General features: G+C 41.6%; 1 protein-coding gene across 21 annotated transcripts in view; it reads left to right on the top strand.

The window, feature by feature from the left end:
* The window catches only part of SYT1 (synaptotagmin 1), a 510,915-nt gene that overhangs the window by 24,585 nt on the left and 467,785 nt on the right, over nt 1-18,545 (top strand). Inside the window, exon 2 of one of the 21 annotated variants that reach the window (XM_065559670.1) lies at nt 3,859-3,951. The exons of the other annotated variants lie outside the window; for them this stretch is intronic. The gene's annotated coding sequence lies outside the window, so the exon portion shown is untranslated. The remainder of the gene's footprint in view (nt 1-3,858; nt 3,952-18,545) is intronic. 21 annotated transcript variants of the gene reach the window in all.

Here is an 18,545-nt window from a genome sequence, read left to right on the forward strand (position 1 = left end):
CTAGAAAGGTGCAGTAAAATTGAATTATGTTTAAGGGAGCACTTTTAGAAGTTCAAGAATATTTTCTCTTCTCTTTTTGTATCTTTGGAAAAAATAAAATGAACTGAGATGCAAGTCGTCTCATGCTTTTACTTATAAGATGCCTGAAGGTGATACTCTACCTTTTGTAGTTTAGAACCAAATTCATTTTTTCTCATTAAGGACTGAAAGTTTTGTTCCGTTGCAGACCGTGGAACAGTATACAAAAGACATAATTTTTAACCATATATTTCCTTATATCAGCTTCATGACTGAGCTCTTCTGACATATGTTGTTTCTTGTCACATTGTTCATGATTTGAAATGTTAGCTAGCTAGCTAGGTTTACTGTCTTGTCTTTTATGATCTACTTGAACCTTACAGATTTAGTGAATCCCTCTGGAACACACAGTGGGAATAAACCCTTTTATAATGTGCCTGAGGCATACTTATGTGATGTGATTAAAAACGAGGAAACTGTTCAGTTCAACCTACCACATTAGAACCAAAGTTCACCAATTTCAGTATACAAAGCCAGCATAGATTCCATTGTGTTACTAGCTGTTTTTTAAAGTTAAAGTACCACTGTTTTTAAAGTGGTTTTTTGTTTGTTTTTGTTATAAATTCAACCTTTTTAAGTTTAGTTTCTAGCTATCTAATTTCATGAATGTGTTGTCTGAAACCTTTCTTTATCAATTATTCTGAGACAAAAAGCCATCACAGGAAATAGAAATAGTGTTACATTTTTATACGAGTTAGAAGCTTGTATATCTCTGTTAGTATAATAGCACTTCATATAATATTGGGGGCGGAGGGGGGGGCGGAATTGATGCCTATATTTGGCTCTGGGGCCTGAAAATGTGCAACAGGTAAATTAGTCTGTAGATAGTGAAGAACTGACTAAAAAGAACTGGAAGAATATGCAACTGAAAGTGATCTTTTGTAGTAAGTGTCAACAGGGCTGGTGCAACCCATTAGGCGACCTAGGCGGTCGCCTAGGGCACTACAATTTGGGGGGCGGCGACTGCGGTGGTATTTCGGAGGCGGGACCTTCTGCCGCCTCTGTGGGGAGCGGCATTTCAGGGCGGGACCTTCCGCTGCCTAGGGTGGCAGAAAAGCTGGCAGCGCTTCTGAGTGTCAAACAAGTCAAGGTCAGTTTCCTGTAGTGTTTGTTAGGCTAATGAGGAAATATTAGCCAAATGACACAGTAAGAAAAGAAATCAAAAAATTAAGATTGGAACTTGAAAAAGAAACTGAAAAACAGCAATAGAGGGAGAAGTGAACAAATGGAAAGAAAAAGGAAATAGCTTTATCTACTAATAAAGATATTTAAAGGAACCAGTAGCTTGGACATTAAATGAAAGAGGGGTCTTCTGTATCGGTATCTGAACTAGAGGGTGTAGTCCTGGTGGTGACTGATGGAGATTGTGGCATTAGATGGCTCAGGAGAATGAGACTTGGAGAGGAGACTTCTGAACAAGGTGTTTCCAGAAGTTCTGCAACTTTGTGAGGATCTGCTTCCAGATATGACTGTCAGCAGTGCCTTGCACCAGAAGGTACAGGATTCTCCAAGGTTCCCAATCACCGGAGTGATGTAAAATGGGATGCTAAAGAATTTTATTAGTTCCAACTATGCTAGTTGTACAGAAAATATGGGTAAAAATAATGAAGGAACAGCCAGAACTTTTTTTCTGGTTTCTTTTCCTCCTGGATAGGTGAGCCCAGTTACGATGATTCTGACATTATAATGCTGGGTTTTACTGTGATCAGTGAGTACTGGTAGGAAATTTAAATCCTCAGCCAAACATTCTGATTCAGAATTCTGTATCCAATTCAGAGTTCTGAAGATTCTGTCCAGGAAGGGATTTTTGGCTGCCTTTTCCCCTCTGAAATGATGGATGGGCTCAAGATTCTAAAGTCTCTTTGGGCTAAATTCTCTTTGGGTTTCTAGGAGACTTGCACTGTGAATGTGATAAAGTGGCTGTAACACTTTGGATGTTAAAATATTATTGTTTGTGACACTTTCTTTCTTCTTTTTAGCTTTTATGGTTAAAGATCTGTGCTTCACTGATTCTAGAAGTTATTTGAATACAAGAGCATATGTTGATTGCAGCTGAAGAGATCATGAGGCAGATTTTCAAAAGTGCTTGCCACCTAATAGCCCTCATTTTAAGTATACCATAACTTATGGTTTTTCAACACTTGGGTAACTTCCTGCCCCAAAAAATATTAAAATGGCTTAAAAATCTTGAAATTTTAAAAATTGTAGGTTCTTTTTATTTGTCTTCTGATTTTTGAGCCTTTTTTTGTGCAACCATGAAGACTTGAAATCTTTTTGTTAAATGAAAGCTGATATTTTCACATCATGGCATGACTCCAGGAGCTTGAGGCTTTAAAAAACCAAATATTCCTGGACTTACACTGCTTTTTGTGAACATGAGAATGGTATATTGAAAGAGCTGATCATTTGAATGGAATACTTAATTATGTTCTGTTGGTCCTAAAATCTGAATGCTAGAAAATAAAAACAAATAGATTTAAAGAAAAAAAAAACTGGCCAGCTGCTGTTCTCATCCAAAGTTAGGATATACCCCAAAGAACTTAACAAAAATATGGTTGACTGACCATCGTGGTTCAATGGAGTTCACTTAGTTGGATTCATAGTGTTTACTGCTACAGTAGTATGTTAATCTGGTTGTAATTTTAATGTTCAATAAATACTTCATACTAACATGATTGCCACTGACACATCATGGCAAATTCAAAATGTTGCATCTAGGTACATATCAATGTTGATATGCAATTTGGCTTAGAATTGATTATTGATGGCATCTATTTGTTAAAATTAATGTGTCAAATTTTGTTTCCTGTCAAATTTCCTGGTAGTGGGATTGCACGGGTATAACTGAGAACAGAATTTGGCTCTCTGATTGTTCTTTTCATTTACTTTAGAACTTTGAGGCAGATTAAAAGATTACATTTGGACCACAGTGAGAATTTCTGATCTATAAATGAATAAAGAGGTATAATGATAGCAATACATTAATTTATTTCTACTAAACATGTACAGTAAGATTGAAGCAGCCTGACTCAAATGCAGAGGGGACAAGAGCTTGACCTGGGCTGGGGGTGAGGGCAGAGAGAATAGATTGGGGCAAGGAGCCTGGGCAGGGGAGACTGGAACCAGGAGCTAGGACTGGCTGGGCTAGGCAACTGCAATAGGATGCCAAAGGAGATGTGGTGGTGGTGGTAGTAGTAGTTCTTGGGAGTCAGTGGGGTGAGAGTTCAGATTGGAGGAAGAGCTGTGCAGGGGGATGCTGGGACTGGCTTGGAGAGGAGACTAGAAGAAGGAGTGAGGAAGGGGAAAGGCTGAGGGAGGAGGGACTGGAACTGGAAGTGTGAGGAGAAGACCAGGACAAAAGAGATCAGGCTCTTGGGGAATACAGAGCAGAAAGGTCTGTGACCACAAGACCTACTGCCTTTCAGAACCTGGAATAGAACCCAAGATTCCAAATTGTCACTGTTCCTCTGTTGTTAGCCAAAATCGGTGAAATCTACTAGCAAAACATGCGTTCCATCCCTCTCCTTCGAACTGGCTCACATAGAGGGTGACATACCTGTAAGGATATGGAGGATTATATAAAGCTCTGAATGAGAGTGGCCCTGGTTATATTCGAGACCTTCTTCCTGAGCCACCACCTGATAGGTATTAGTGGGCAATCGAAACTTTGCTATGGCAGGTTTGACGGTGTGGAACTTGCTCCCTCCTGAAATCCAGTTCATTTCATCTCACCCATTTAAAAAAAAAAAAAAAAAAAAACTAAAAATTTACTTTTTTCAGAGCTCTTTTTAAATTACTATCCTGGTCACTGTACGCCACAACATAATCACGACCGCTGGCTACTGCAAGAGTCGGTCTGCTGCTCCAGCCATGGTGAGTAAGGCCACGAGGCATGGGGCGAGAGGTCTTGTGCTGCAGCTTTTGTGAAGACATCCTTGGGATCACAGGTTGGAACTGCAGAAAAGCCGCCTTTCCCCTAGCAACCTCCATGTTGCTTGAGAACAGGCACCAGTGTAAAGTCCCCCCAAAAGTTTGGTTTTTACAGAAGCGGCACCAGGTTGGGGGTAGGGGGAAGGGCGGAAAGGGAGACAAACGGGAAGCCACCCCCCATTTTTAAGTGCAGATTGCAATACATGGTGATCACTTCCAACCACAACCATGGCACGTTTAGGAAAGCGTGGTTGTGTGACCCATATTTGACTAAACAGGGTGCGGATTCCTTGTTGAATTGTTTGCAGTTTAAGGGCTAGCATTGAGAACTTCCCCCATTTCCTCTAGGTGACCCTATGCAATATCACTCTCCTGAGGATAACACAGGCAGCAAAGGAGCAGATGCTGCAAGCGTCTGGGTACAGACCTGGTCCTTATGCTGCAATGCTGTGTTCTGCAATGATGCCAGCAGAGTTAATACTGGAGTGGCGCGGGAAAGTGTCATACCATGGTGGACGAAATAAGGCAGCCCTTCCCAGAAACCTTCTGCAAAGGATTGAAGAATATCTCCATGAAAGTTTCCTAGAGATCTCCATGGAGGATTCCCGGGCCATCCCCGTGCACATAAACAGTCTTTTTCGGAGCGCACGCTCTGCGTAGCTGGCGCGGCCATCGATTCCCACTACACCTACTTTTTTGTTAAGATTAAACATAAAAAATAATAGCATGTAACCCCTCCAGTTTGACTGGAAATGTGTACTCACCAGTGGTACGTTCCCCAGCATCACGCACCGCCGCCAACTGGTCCTGTGAAGGGATGGGCCCCGGGGTAAAAAAACGGTTCTTGGCTATTGGGGAGAATGGATCCTCTGCTTGCCTGCCTCACATTCTCCTCCTCTTCCTAGTCAACAATGTCCTCCTCATTGTTGCTTGAGGTCACCCAGGGCTCCTGGGAAGTATCCAGAGAACATTTTGGGGTAGTGGTGGGGGTCGCCACTGAGAGTTGCATGCAGCTCCCCAGAAAAGCAGCATGTCTGTAGGGCAGAACCAGAACTACTGTTCACCTCCCTTGTCTTCTGGTATGCTTGCTGAAGCTCTTTTATTTTCACACGGCACTGCTGCATGTCCCTGGTGTAGCCCTTCTCCCTCATGCCCTGTGCTATTGTAACCCACTCACCTCCTGGGTGTTCTGTTCTGTCCCATCTAGTGGCTCCGAGACCACTTGGAGATTAATGAGTTTGCTCTACATCCTTAATTAACAACCAGTTGGCTTTTAGCTCATGCGGTAGAGACTCATGCTTTAAGTTCCAAAGACCCCAGGTTTGATCCCACCCGCCGATGACCGGGGTCTGTTGGGATTGCATCTCTTGGCATAGATGTCAGCATTTCTTCTGCTGGATAGGAGCTCTGCCTGCACAGACTCTTCTCCCCACACAGCAATAAGATCCAGCATGTCCGGTGTACTCTATGCTGGAGCACTTTTGCGGCCTTGAGTCTCAATGATCAGCTGTGCTGGTGAGCTCTCCACGTTTATTAAACAGGAAATGAAAATTCAAAAATTCTCGGGGCTTTAACAGGGGAGCAGCTGTTTCCTGTGTACCTGACTGACGTGCAGTGGAGTTGAAAGTGCTCTCCAGAGTGGTCACAGTGGAGCACTGTGGGACACCTCCTGGAGGCCAATTCATTCCAATTACACAACGCAGTGTCTACACTATCCCCATCTTGACCCATGGATGTCGAATCAAGCGCTACACCTCTCGCAGAGGTGGAGTACAGAAGTCAACTTTACAAGCCACTTAGGTCAGCGGAAGGGACTCAGTAGTGTAGACACATATGTTATTAGATCGACTTAATGCGGTTATGTCAACCTAAGCTTGTAGGGTAGACTAGGCCACAGTGGGGGTTTTCTCTCATCACCTGTTGCATGACTGGAACAATAAGCTTCCATTAAGCAATTGATATAAATTGGGAAAATGTATGTGCTTATCTTAAAAACTGTAGAGTGTACCAGCTCAAAAAATGAAGTTAATTCATTCAGTAATAGGTCTTTGTTCATTGCTTAGTCACACAAATTCACGTTGATTTTTCTGTGAAACTAATTTTCGTCGTGTGCTATTTAATAATAATAAAAAGAGATTGTTCAGTTTATAAAAGCAGATCTGCTTCTTAGATGACAGTTAAATGCAACTAAAGAGAAGAATGGTTTATATATATATATATATATATATATATATATATATATATATTAATAAGAGAGAAACTTGTAGAATCTGTTTAATTTAAAAAGTTATCTGCAATTTATTATCCAAAGTTGTTATCCACTTCCTCTGGCAAGATAAAATAAATTACAGTATATTGTTGCATTATTACTCTGTTTCTGAATAATATTGAGCTAGAAAATGTCTGAAATGGTATACGGATAACTGTTGGCTACTTATTTTTTGGTTTCTTTGTTTTACTTGTTTGTTTTTTTTACTGCCTCTTGCATAAAAGTAAACGATAAAATCTATAGGTATTTTAGGTTACCTTGACTACTATTCATTAATTGAAGAGCACCATCAGATTGGAAATTTATAGGATCTTTCCTGGGATTTATTCCAAAATCTGGATTATTTTCTTTGTTCTATAAATGAAAGCAGTTTGAAGATCTGAGCCTTTAAAATAAGCCAATTGCCTTAAAGTCAGAATTAGTTGAACAAGAAAGTGGCCTTTTATTGTATTACAAGGATAGTTGAAAATGCTCTTTAAATCCTGCTTTATCTTTCTTTAGCTAAAGAAAGCTCAAATTGCAGTGGCTGGGTTAACTCTTTCATCAAGAAAGATCAGAACATACCAGGGCTGAGCAATGAACACAAGAGAACAGCACTAGAGAGATACGTTTAATATGCCAATCTATTAAAAACTGACCAACATGGAATCTGTTTGAAAGATAAAAATTCTGCTAAGATAAAAAATTAAAATATTAATAATTTGTCTTCTGTTTTTTAGATTGGAAAAAAACATTTAGAAAAGGAGATGCAGTTGTTGTTTCTTTTAAATATGTCTGATTTCTTAGGATAGAGTATGTAGTTATTTTACATCATCATATATTAGACCAAATATTCCAAACAAGATGATGATGTTAGCAGAGTAATTGTGACTTTGTGATTTTGCTTCCAATAATAACCAATTTATTGGAAGTAATCTCATAGTCCAGGGGTGGGCAAACAACAGGCCACGTCTGCTCCGTCTGCCCTTTTAATCCGGCCCTCGAGCTCCTGCCTGGTAGCGGGGTCGGGGGCTTGCCGTGTGGTGCCCGGAAGCAGCAGCATGTCCCCCTCTCCAGCTTCTATGCGTAGGGGTAGGCAGGGTCTCTTTGCATGTTGCCCCTGCACCAACTGTCGCCCCCTGTAGCCCCCATTGTCTGTGAACCGGGGCCAATGGGAGCTGTAGGGGCGGCACCTGCGGACTGGGCAGCACGCAGAGTCGCCTGGCTGTGCCTCCATGTAGTAACCAGAGGAGGGACATGCCACTACTTCTGAGCGCCACTTGAGGTAAGCGCCGCCTGGAGCCTGCACCCATGAGCTCCGCCCGTGCCGCAACCTTCTGCGCCAGCCCTGATCCCATTTCCACCCTTCAAACCCCTTGGTCCCAGCCCGGAGCACACTCCTGTACCCCAAACTCCTCATCCCAGAGCCTGCACCCCTAGCCGGAGCCCACACACACACCCCGCACCCCAGACCGGAGCCCTCTCCCACACACTGAACTCATTTCTGGCCACACCCCAACCTCCAATTTCATGAGCATTCATGGCCCACCATACAATTTTTATACCCAGATGTGGCCCTCAGGCCAAAAAATTTGCCCACCCCTGTCATAGCCTGATTCTGACTCGGGGTGCAAATATTTAAATGTATTTCAACTGGTATAAAATTATAACAGATGTTCATCTTTGAAATCTCCTTCAGGTTTCCATTGGGCTGAACACTGAGTGCTTTCTTCTTCCTTGAACCTCAGTGATTCTACAAATTATTATAATCTGAGGTCCCTGGATCTGACTGTTAAAACACAGCACCACGCCACACACCAAGTACTAACCTTAAAAACACTCGCACAGGTCCCATCTGCTATAGGAGAATTTATGCATGTTTGTTAAATGGCAGAATTTGTCCCACCACTGTGATACAGTAGATTGTCCAGCTATACCAAAAGAAGGACAGGAGACACTTGAAATAAAGATTTAATCAGGCCGTAACTTTATTAGATGTCTGGGACTACCTGGCAAATGAGAGTGTACAGTGCAGGAAATTCCATGTTCATTCAAATAACTACCTGGGGCTTCCACCAGCCCCCGCTTCATTTTCCATCCAGGTTCCCCAGCCAACCCATGGCTGGGACCTTACCATCCAACTCCCCCACACCCCTGAGAGTTAAGGTGGCTATAAGAAAGTGGGTTGGCTCCCTGCCATACCAATTATAGGAGCCCTGAATCCTCCCCCCCCCCCCCCGTTTTGTTCCTTTAAGAAGCACCTCCTTTTTAAGTCCTTTAGCAGGGCATTTATCTGGTCACTGGGTGCCTTCCATATGGAGTACCTGCACTGGACATCCATCCCACACTTACATAAAGGGTGTGACATCATAGCTTAACTCCCTTTCCTTCTCACCATAATAGGTCCTCCCTGACACCCACTGTGGAGAAGGTGGAAAAAAAAAAACATTCCACCTAAGCCGATATGGTGGTGAGGGAAAAATTCCTTCCCAGCCCCCTACAAAGGAGCAACTCGCTCAATACCCACAGCAGGCCCTAACCCAACCTCATATTTATCACATCGAGGGGAGAGAGGGTGGGTACTGCCTTGCCAGCTGTGTGGCAAAAGCAGGGCCGGCTCCAGGGTTTTGGCCGCCCCAAGCAGCCCAAACAAACAAACAAAAAGCCACAATCGCGATCTGCGGTGGCAATTTCGGTGGGAGGTCCTTTGCTCCCAGGCGGAATAAGGGACCGTCCGCCGAATTGCCGCCGAGTACCTGGACATGCCGCCCCTCTCCGGAGCGGCCGCCCCAAGCACCTGCTTCAGAAACAGGTGCCTGGAGCCGGCCCTGGGCAAAAGGGCTTCTAACGCCAGGGCTTGCACCTTTTAAAGCCTTCCACCCTTATGGTTCCAGGGGATGAGTCAGCATCGCCGAGCTGACCACCACCCACCTTTTTGCAGCAGTTTCTGACCTCCTTCCCCCTGCCCTCCCCCTAATAAAGCACTGCTACCTTCCTCTGGCAAACCCAAACAATGTCCCCTCTGCTTCGGGTGCAGTGCAGCCAACCTCTCTAATCTGCACTTTCCTAATCCACACAGTTTATAATCTCCACAAATATTGGTGGTGTCTCGTCATCTCTCAGGAAAACTTTAATAGTGAATGCTAATAGCTCTATGATAAAAGCTAGTACAGTGCATTTACTATTATACAAGGAAGCATTATCATGAATAATTAAAATTAAACTACAAGTGACAAAATAAATGTGTACATTTAGTAATGCCTTTTTGTTTGTTCATTTAGGGTCAGGTTTTTAAAAGTACCTAGGTGACTTTCAATGGTACTCCTAAACAATGTAGAGTCTTCTGAAAATCCAACTTTTATTCATTAATTTGCAAAGTTCTGTAATTTGCAGTAAATCTTCCACTCGAGGTTCAACTGAACATTGGCAGATGATGATGAATTCTTAATGAGAAACATTTACTACCTTCCCATATATAATTGTATCTATCAAGGACACTGACATTTTTTGTATTGTATTTCTTTCCATTGCAATATTCTAAAGGCCTAATTCCTACTTTTGACCACTGTGGACATCTTTGAGTAATGTATAACCAAAAGTAACAATGAACCAAATTTCTCATTCTATAACTTACTCTGCATGTGCTACTATGTGAACCTATTGGTCCAGACATCAGTGTAGGCTACTTGCCAATTCCCCTTTACCCGTGTGCAACACACATGGGTTGACAGAGCTGCATATTTCATGCTCAAATAAACCTGGAGGAAACCCAAAAATATTTAACCAGAGAGATGGGACAATAGGCCATTCTCTACCACGCCTTTGGAATCTCAGCTCTGGGCTTGGCACCTCACACTAGGTCTGGGCACCAGAATTGAGAATAGGGAGACTGCCTCTCCTGTGCTCTTAATGACTGCATGCTGGGCCTAGGCTTCATGCAGGAGGAAGCTTCCTGCTTTGACCATAATGAGAGAACAAGATCCAGACCAGAGAGAAGGGCATAGAAACTGGCACAAGGATCTTAGGGGGAATGGACATTGTGATTGAACAAGGACCTCTAAGAAGGAGACTGAAACTATGAGCCAGTGGGGACAGGGAATGAAGGTGGGAGAGGACTGGAAGTCAGAATTGGGAGCAAGAGACAGAATGGTCGAGGAATTGGGGTGGGGGAAGTGTGGACTGGACAAAGAGACTGGGGATAAGGACCAAGAAGGAAGGTGGGGTGCTGGAATGGCTGTCAAGGAGACTGGGATGGGGAGTCTGGAGGAGTGAGAGTAGCATTTTCTGGGGAAGAACACTGGGACTTGGGACTAGGATGAGAAGCCTGAGGACTGGAGACTGGGAGTGTGTAGGCAAGGAGAATGGGATTGGGAAAAGGAGCTGGGGGTGTAGAAGAGACAGGACAGGGACAGTTTGGAGGGAACAGGGCAGAAGCGTCAAGCTTAGGAGGAATGGGCAGAAGAGGCTGTGCCCAGTTAGACCACACACCCCTCCAGAGCCAAGATTCCTGAGTGTACACCGTTCCTTTGCTATCAGTACACATCTGTGAAACCCAAATGGCAAGGTGTCCCATCCCCCTCTAGTGACAAAACCTGCCAGATCTGAAGAGCATATGTGCTGGTTCACATGGAGTATGACAACATACTACTGGTATCAGTTACTCGATGAGCTCAAGTGACAGAGGACTGTGTGGTGAATCTAAAAATGCCATCCCTGCTGATGAACAATGTGAGTATCAATATACCACATGAGGGACTTTCTATTTGCTTTATAAATCTACACAACTACACAGAAACTCTCTATACTAAAAGAACATTATTAAGATTACAAAATCAAGCACTCAAAATTTAGGAAATGCCAGAATTAAGGTTGTCTGTGCATATTATTTCACCCCCTTTGTGAATATACATTATGATAATTCCATGATCACCTACTATTTTTTCCTGGCTTTGAAAGAATCTAAAAATTAGTGAAAAGGTTTCAACTTGATGATTTGATATAGTCATAATTATAAAACTGCATAACTGACTCTTCAAACTTGACTTCAACTTATCTGAGAGAACCTTAATGCTGAGTTGCCTTATCACAGAGGAATATTTATAATAAAAATAGTTCTCCGCACTTAATAGTATAATTTATTTATAGGCTTTCCTATGGTGATTGAGTGCCTCACAAACATTATTGAATGTCTTGCAATACCTCCAAGAGCGTTATGACTTCCTCGCCTCATTGACATCATTGAGACCAGCAGGTACTCCGCACCTTTGAGAAGCAAGTCAAGTTTCACATCCATCTAAAATGAATGGTCGCTTTTGAAAATATTGGCTTATGTGACTTGCCCATCACCATATAGTGAATTAGTGGCAGAGATGAGAACAGAGTCCTGATTTTTTGAGTCTCAGTACAAACTTTTAACCATGGACCCATGCTACCACTTTTGGACTTGCATAGATGTTGAAGCATTTCACAACTATTAATGAAGTAAGCCTTGCAACACCTATTTGAAGAGGGCAGGTGTTGTTATCCCCAATTCACAGATGAATAATTTTAGAAGGGCATGTCTGTTTTCGCTCTGCTTCCACAAAAAAACCTTTGCAGATGTTAAACAACTTGCACAAGGTCACACAGGAAGTCAGGCAAAATTGGGAATAGAGTCCAAATCTTCAACTACTAGTCCCATGCCATAACCGCAACATTCAACCACATTATTGGTGGAATAATTTTTTGCCGTATTCAGCCAGCTACAGTGAAATTAGTTCAAAACAAAGCACTTCACAGTTCAGTTTGTTTATTTTATTTCAAGTAATCCTAATTCTAAAATTACTGAATTTAAGTTAATTTTCTTCAGGTTTGTTGTGAAGATGTCAATCTTCACTTAAAAAAAGCTTAAACTTTTTAAAAAATCTGGCCAGCTCTGAAGAGCATGTTTTTTGGTTGTTGTGTTGTTTTTTTGTTGTTGTTTTTTTTAAGTATGCTCACAACATGATTTCTTAAGCACTGGCATATTTTGTCCAGTCAGGCTCTCTGCTCCCCCTAATAGAAGCATTGAGAATGGTACCCATCACAGAGAATTTGCACAGATATTTGTGGAAGTAATCCTTCTAATCTAAGGGCTGCTCTACACTTAGGTCAACCGAGCTACGTCACTCAAGGGTGAGAAAAATTCACAACCCTGAGAGACTTAGCTAAGCTCCCCTAAACCCTTGTAGAGGCACTGCTAGATTAGCGCAATAATTTTTCTATTGACCTAGCTACCATCTCTCAAGAGGGTGGATTTACTCCATTGATGAGAAACCATCTCTAGTTGCTGTAGCAGGTGTCTACGCTGCAGTAGCATAGCTGCACTGCTGGAGATGTGCTACTATAGCACTTATAGTGCAGACACAACCTAAGACTCTTCACACACAATATCAGCCTCAGCTTGAGGAGCATGTAAATGTGTGCCAGCTCACACTGATGCTGCTTCCTGGTATCATGGAGACTGGCTCTAATACAATCAATTTTCTCATCAAAAAAGTTCTAGAATCTCTCCTAGTGATCAACTGATGAACCTGCTTTAGGGAGAGATTCTCTGGATGCACCAGACTCTGATTTACTTCCCTGCTTTAATAAGGATGAAGGCATTCACTTGTGCTAAGAAGAAATGGAAATAGGTGAAGTGGGAATATACCCTGTGCTATCCCTCTGAGTGTGTGGCTGTTTGAGGAGTCCTGATTAGTGGTAACAGTTAAGTGTATTGTCCATTATTGAGGTAATTTGCAGTGATGCAGATTTCCTTCAAAATTGTGCACTGTATGGTTTTGACCCCCTTCTTCTGCCCCAACCCCAGTTGGGACTAACATTCATAACTAAGAAAGAAAACTAACATTTTCAGCTTCCCCAAAGCTAAGAGGGAATTGTATGACCTAAAACAGGGCATCAGACATTTGAGACTGCAGTTTGAGCTTTTGCTTTGTCTGTCGTACTTTCTTTGTTTTGCTGATATTCTGGTGCCTTTCACTTACTAAGACCATTTGACTGAGTGCTTGCACTGAGGCTGGTCCTTAATGAAAGGTGCTGACTGTTTATCTTGCTCTGTTAGTAGAGCAGCTCTTACAGAAGAGGTGGGGACAATATAGTAGTTGCTGCAGTGATCGATTTAAGACTTGGGATATTGTCTTATGTTCTGATAAGCAGAACTGAAATTTCAGGAAGATGTACTGAGATTACACACATATAAGGGAAGAAAAAGTAATTGTAAATCCAAAGGAGAACACAACTTGCACTTGCACAGGCATAACATTTTTCACAAGCTGTGTTTCAAAACAAGGTTGCCTGAATAGTCATGAGGCGCCTAGAGGTGTGGTCACTTTTGAAATGTGAAATCCCACCACTCAAAGTAGCTGTGAATTATTTGTCTCTGCATCCAATGTAGTTGACTCATTTTCACCTTTAGGGTGAAATTGTTGTGCAGAGCCAGCAAAAGACCTATGCACAATTTAGATCCCAAGTGTTTTGAGGACTCAAGTTGTCCATAGATCTGTGCTGCTATTCTGTACAGAGTGAATTTCACTATTAATTAACACTGATGCGTTTAAAATCATCCCAATACAGTACTTTAATCAAGATTGTGAGTTTCAAATGAATGATGAATGGATTTTATTATTATAATTTTTGGAAAAAACTATTAAACACGAAAACCTCCTTTCCCCTATATATCCTGTTAGTAGGCAAAAACCCATCTCTTCTTTTTATTCCCTTTGCAGCAGTATCAATCTGACAGACTACATTTTAAAATTTGTGAGCAGTTTATAAGGGATTTGTAGAGAACATAATTCCTGTCTATGTTAATCCTCTCTGTGATTTTTCATTTCTGTCTCTCCATCAATAAAACTAGTATGCTGCTTCTGATTGAAGCATCTTAGTCACATGGCCTACCAGTGAGAGTGGAACTAGAAGCAGGGGACACAGAATTGTCATGGCATCTCAATGCTGCCTACTGTTGGTAGCCAGTTAAGCTGGCTTTCCAGCTGCTTCATCCTGCCAGAACATAAGAGAAGGTATAGGCCTAGATACTTAAAGCTTGATTGAAATATGATTGATACAATATATATTTGCAAATACTGGGTTTCAGTTCAGGGAGGAATTAATATAATTAGTGGGCCACAACCCTGCTTACCGTAGTGATCTTGTTTTTTATTTTTATTGTGGCAGTACCTAGGAGTCCAAGTCATAGACCATGGCGCTAGGTGCTATAAATACACACCCTGCAGCGGGGGTGGTATCATAGAATCAGTTCTGTAGCAGTCGAGAGATTCTCTGAGGTAAATACACCTCTACCTCGATATAACGCTGTCCTTGAATTCGGATATAATGCGGTAAAGCCAAAAAAATCTTACCGTGTTATAGGTGAAACCGCGTTATATTGAATTTGCTTTGATCCACCTGAGTACGCAGCCTCCCCCCCCCCCCCCCCCCCCGGAGCACTGCTTTACGGCATTCTATCCAAATTCGTGTTATATCGGGTCGCGTTATAGCGAGGTAGCGGTGTATCACATATTACATACTAGCTCTCACCCACAACCATACAGACAGTGAACTTCTTAGCTTCTGAACAGTTATATAATTATTTTTAAACCCATAAATACACATACCACCTACCTCCAAAAGCAATTAAACACATTTTATAGAAAATAATGTGCACTTCTTGACAATAGAGAAAATGGTTCTCAGCTGTGCATGCTAACTAATAATTTAAAAGCAGGAGACCTGCAGCAGGAACCAGATCAAGTCATCCCAAAATCCTAAGAAAAGTTTGTTTTGGGAAGGAAAAAGGCAAAAAAATGTTAGGTTTTGTCTGATCCTTTGGGGATAGTAGTCACTGATCCCAAGGCTGCAGCTAGCCTTTGTAGTATTGGCACTTGTTTTCAATTACTCCATATAAAAGACAGTTAAATGGTTGCATTTCGAAATGTAAACAAGCTCAGAAAGTAATTGCCAATACCACTCTTAACTTCAACACACTGTTGGTTCCATGTCTCAAGTATACAATGCAACAAGCTTGTTGGGCCTGAAGAAAAGAAAGGAAAAGTGTCTCATGCAGTTCATGAATGCTCTCCTTTGACCGTACATTATCTTGTGCTTACACTACACTTGAAACTGCATTGTTTCTTTTCAGTGCACAAATTTCTGTGTCATGACCTGGTTTCAGCAGAGTAGCCCTATGAAAATTTGATTATAATTAGCAGGGCATATTATGATTTAAATTACCGACATGTCTGTAGATATTTGAATTTCTAAAATCTATACCTACCTTAGTGTTTGATGTGTAAAATAGCAGTTCAGGTTAGATATTAATGATGAGCAGGGATCATAGAAATCCATTCCAATGCCAAATTTGTGTTTTTACAGAGAACTTTTAGCTTTTACATTTTTGTGGAGGAAAAAAAATAAAAACATATTAACTGTTAGCTAAATTTTACTGAAAGTACCAGTGTCACTTTTTCCAGTGGTGCCCAACCTTATTACACAAGAGGGCCACATAAACCTAAGCCCAACCTTGTGTGGGCCGAACAGATTCTGCATATTTTAATAAAATTTCAGCTGGCAGTGGGAGCCCTGCCACCCAGTTGAATAAAGTAGGAGCTTTATTTTTTGTTCATTTAAAAAAAAATTCTGAAAATATAGAATACAGACATAGAAGTATTTGTATATGTAAGAAATACACATTTCAGTTCTACAGATTTTATTTTATTATAATGATTGATGACACTGGTAGGCTTTGCACTTGCTTAAAATTGTAAATATATCAATAAAACGTTGTGTTCAACTGATACTTTTATATATATATTGTGGCTAAGGAAACTAAAATTCAGAATTTCATTTTAATTGCAGAAAAGCAGATTATGGGAGGGTTTTTTATCTGAGAACTTTTGGGGGGTTTTCACAGAAAACTAGGATCACTGATGATGAATGTAATGTCCTTAACTGAAGCCTTAACTATTTTAGAAACTCAGATGCTGACAATATAACTTAGTAGTTGCTCTTTTATATAAATAAGACTCTGTCATAGGAGTGAAACATCCCATCACAGACCATGTGAGTTCTGTGTGTAGATGAGCAACCTAACTATCTCTGGCTTAACCAGTCCACTTAAAGCCAAGGTCTTGACAAGTTCTCTCCAAGTTCTGGATGAGCAAACCACTGCATCTTAATAATGATGCATTCATTGGGCCACAGTGAGAGTAAGAATGGCTCTATGGTCTAGTGGTTAGGGCACTCAGCCAGGTATGTGGAAGACTCAGGTTCCAGTTCCCCTGCTCCACATCAGTCAGATTGGGAATTTGATCTAACCACTGGGATAAAGGTTATAAGGGGAGGCACCATCACCTCTTCCTCTATCCTTTGTGTGGATTTAGGCATGCTACTGGACTGGGTTCCAATGCAAGATAGGCATAGGAAGCCTAGTTTGTGCATCCCATTGGGGCTTAGGCATGAGTTAAGTGCTGAGATGTTGGGCAGTGTCAGGACTTGGACAGCTACGCACATGCCCTCCCACTGAAATTTAGGTGACTGTGGAACTTTAATGGTGGAAACTTAGTTGTCTAGGGCAGCAGTTTGCAAATTGTGGATCGGGACCCCAAAGTGGGTCGAGACTCTGTTTTAATGGGTTGCCAGGGCTGGCTTAGACTTGCTGTGGGCTGGAGCCGAAGCCTGAACCCACCACCTGGGGCTGAAGATGAAGCCTCAGGGCTTCATCGCTGGGCATTAGGGCTCCGATTACAGGCCCCCTGCCTGGGACTGAAGCCCTTGGGCTTTGTCCCCCCCACCTGGGGTGTGGAGCTCGGGCTTCAGTCCCCCCTCCTGGGGTCATGTAGTAACTTTTGTTATCAGAAGGGGGTTGCGATGTAGGGAAGTTTGAGAACCCCTGGTCTAGGGACTTTAAGTGCCTATAGGGTTAAGCAGCAGCTGAGCACGGGTTTTGTGAATGCCAGTGGTGCTTAAACATTGGACTTAGGTACCTAAAGTGGCAGCTGGGTACCTAAGAACCCCTTGTGGTTCCAACCCCCTTTTATCAAAAATGATGAGTTGATGCCTAATTAGCAGGAAACAGGGTTACCTGCAACTTCTAATCACCACCAGGTTGGGAGACCCAACCCCTTTCCCCCTAATAGTTATATTGTCAAAGTGTAATTTGATCGTTGCTCCAGGACCAGCTGCCACAGTGTCCCTACCCGTGATCTTAGCTGTTTGAATCTGTCCAGAATCTGGTTTCCATTGTTTTTCAAGGAGTTTAGTATTAAGTAACAATTTAGACACAGTTTAACCTCAACCTAAGGCCATGTGAGATTCAACATAACCTTAAAGTGTGTTTGGATGCACTTCCATATTTCACATGTGAAAGGTGAGATATGGTGACGTGGCTAAATAGCAGCCAGAGATCACCTTGTCAAGGGAAGTTACCGGGGATAAGGCAATGGAGCTGTAACTGGGCTGCACAAGTACAAAACATGGCTCTAGGATCTATGTATCATGAAGAATTTAGTTTGCAAGGACTTGCTGGAAGGAATTGATACTTTGGAGGCTACCAAAATGCAAGTGTCAGAATAACTTGTAAATAAATTTTGTATTGGTGATTGGCTTATCCGCGCAAAACGGGAAATAATAAACTCATTGCTTTTTTCCTAGACACTGTAAAAAGCAACAACTTTAATGACCAATTTTATTAAAATATATCTAAAATCCACTTGCGCAGTTTCTAAAGTTTCTAAACATTAATAATCGTTGTTCAGTTGCATTGCATATGCATTAAATTAACAATTAGAAAACACGATTGAGGTATTTAACCAAAACAAAATATATTGTCTGTTTACCTCATTATGGGCTTGCTCCAGCTCCCATTGATGTCAACAAAAATGCTCACAATGAGAGCTGATTCAGGGCCAGTAGAAAACTAGCAAAAGTATATTTTTGTCTATTTTAGGAGAAAGGATAAAACATGGAGAGTTATTTTATTTGTCAGTTTCTCTACCTACCTATTTTCTTTATCTTTTTTAATAAAAAGGATGGGTTACATGCGTTAGGACTAATCTCCCTTGATCATAGTAATTCATTTTATTTTTGAAGTGTACCTATAAAAAAGGAAAGGACAAAAATACAGAACCGGATGACTTTTGATGGTATAAATTAATTTTGGTTTCACTTCTGGAAAAGGGTTTGGAAATGGCAATCAACTTGTAAAATAAACTATTAGAAACTTCAGAATTGCAGATTCCAGCATGATATTAATGTCTTAAATTATTAGCTATCA

The sequence above is a fragment of the Chrysemys picta genome, chromosome 1, assembly GCF_011386835.1.
Source record: "Chrysemys picta bellii isolate R12L10 chromosome 1, ASM1138683v2, whole genome shotgun sequence".
Taxonomy (NCBI): domain Eukaryota; kingdom Metazoa; phylum Chordata; order Testudines; family Emydidae; genus Chrysemys; species Chrysemys picta.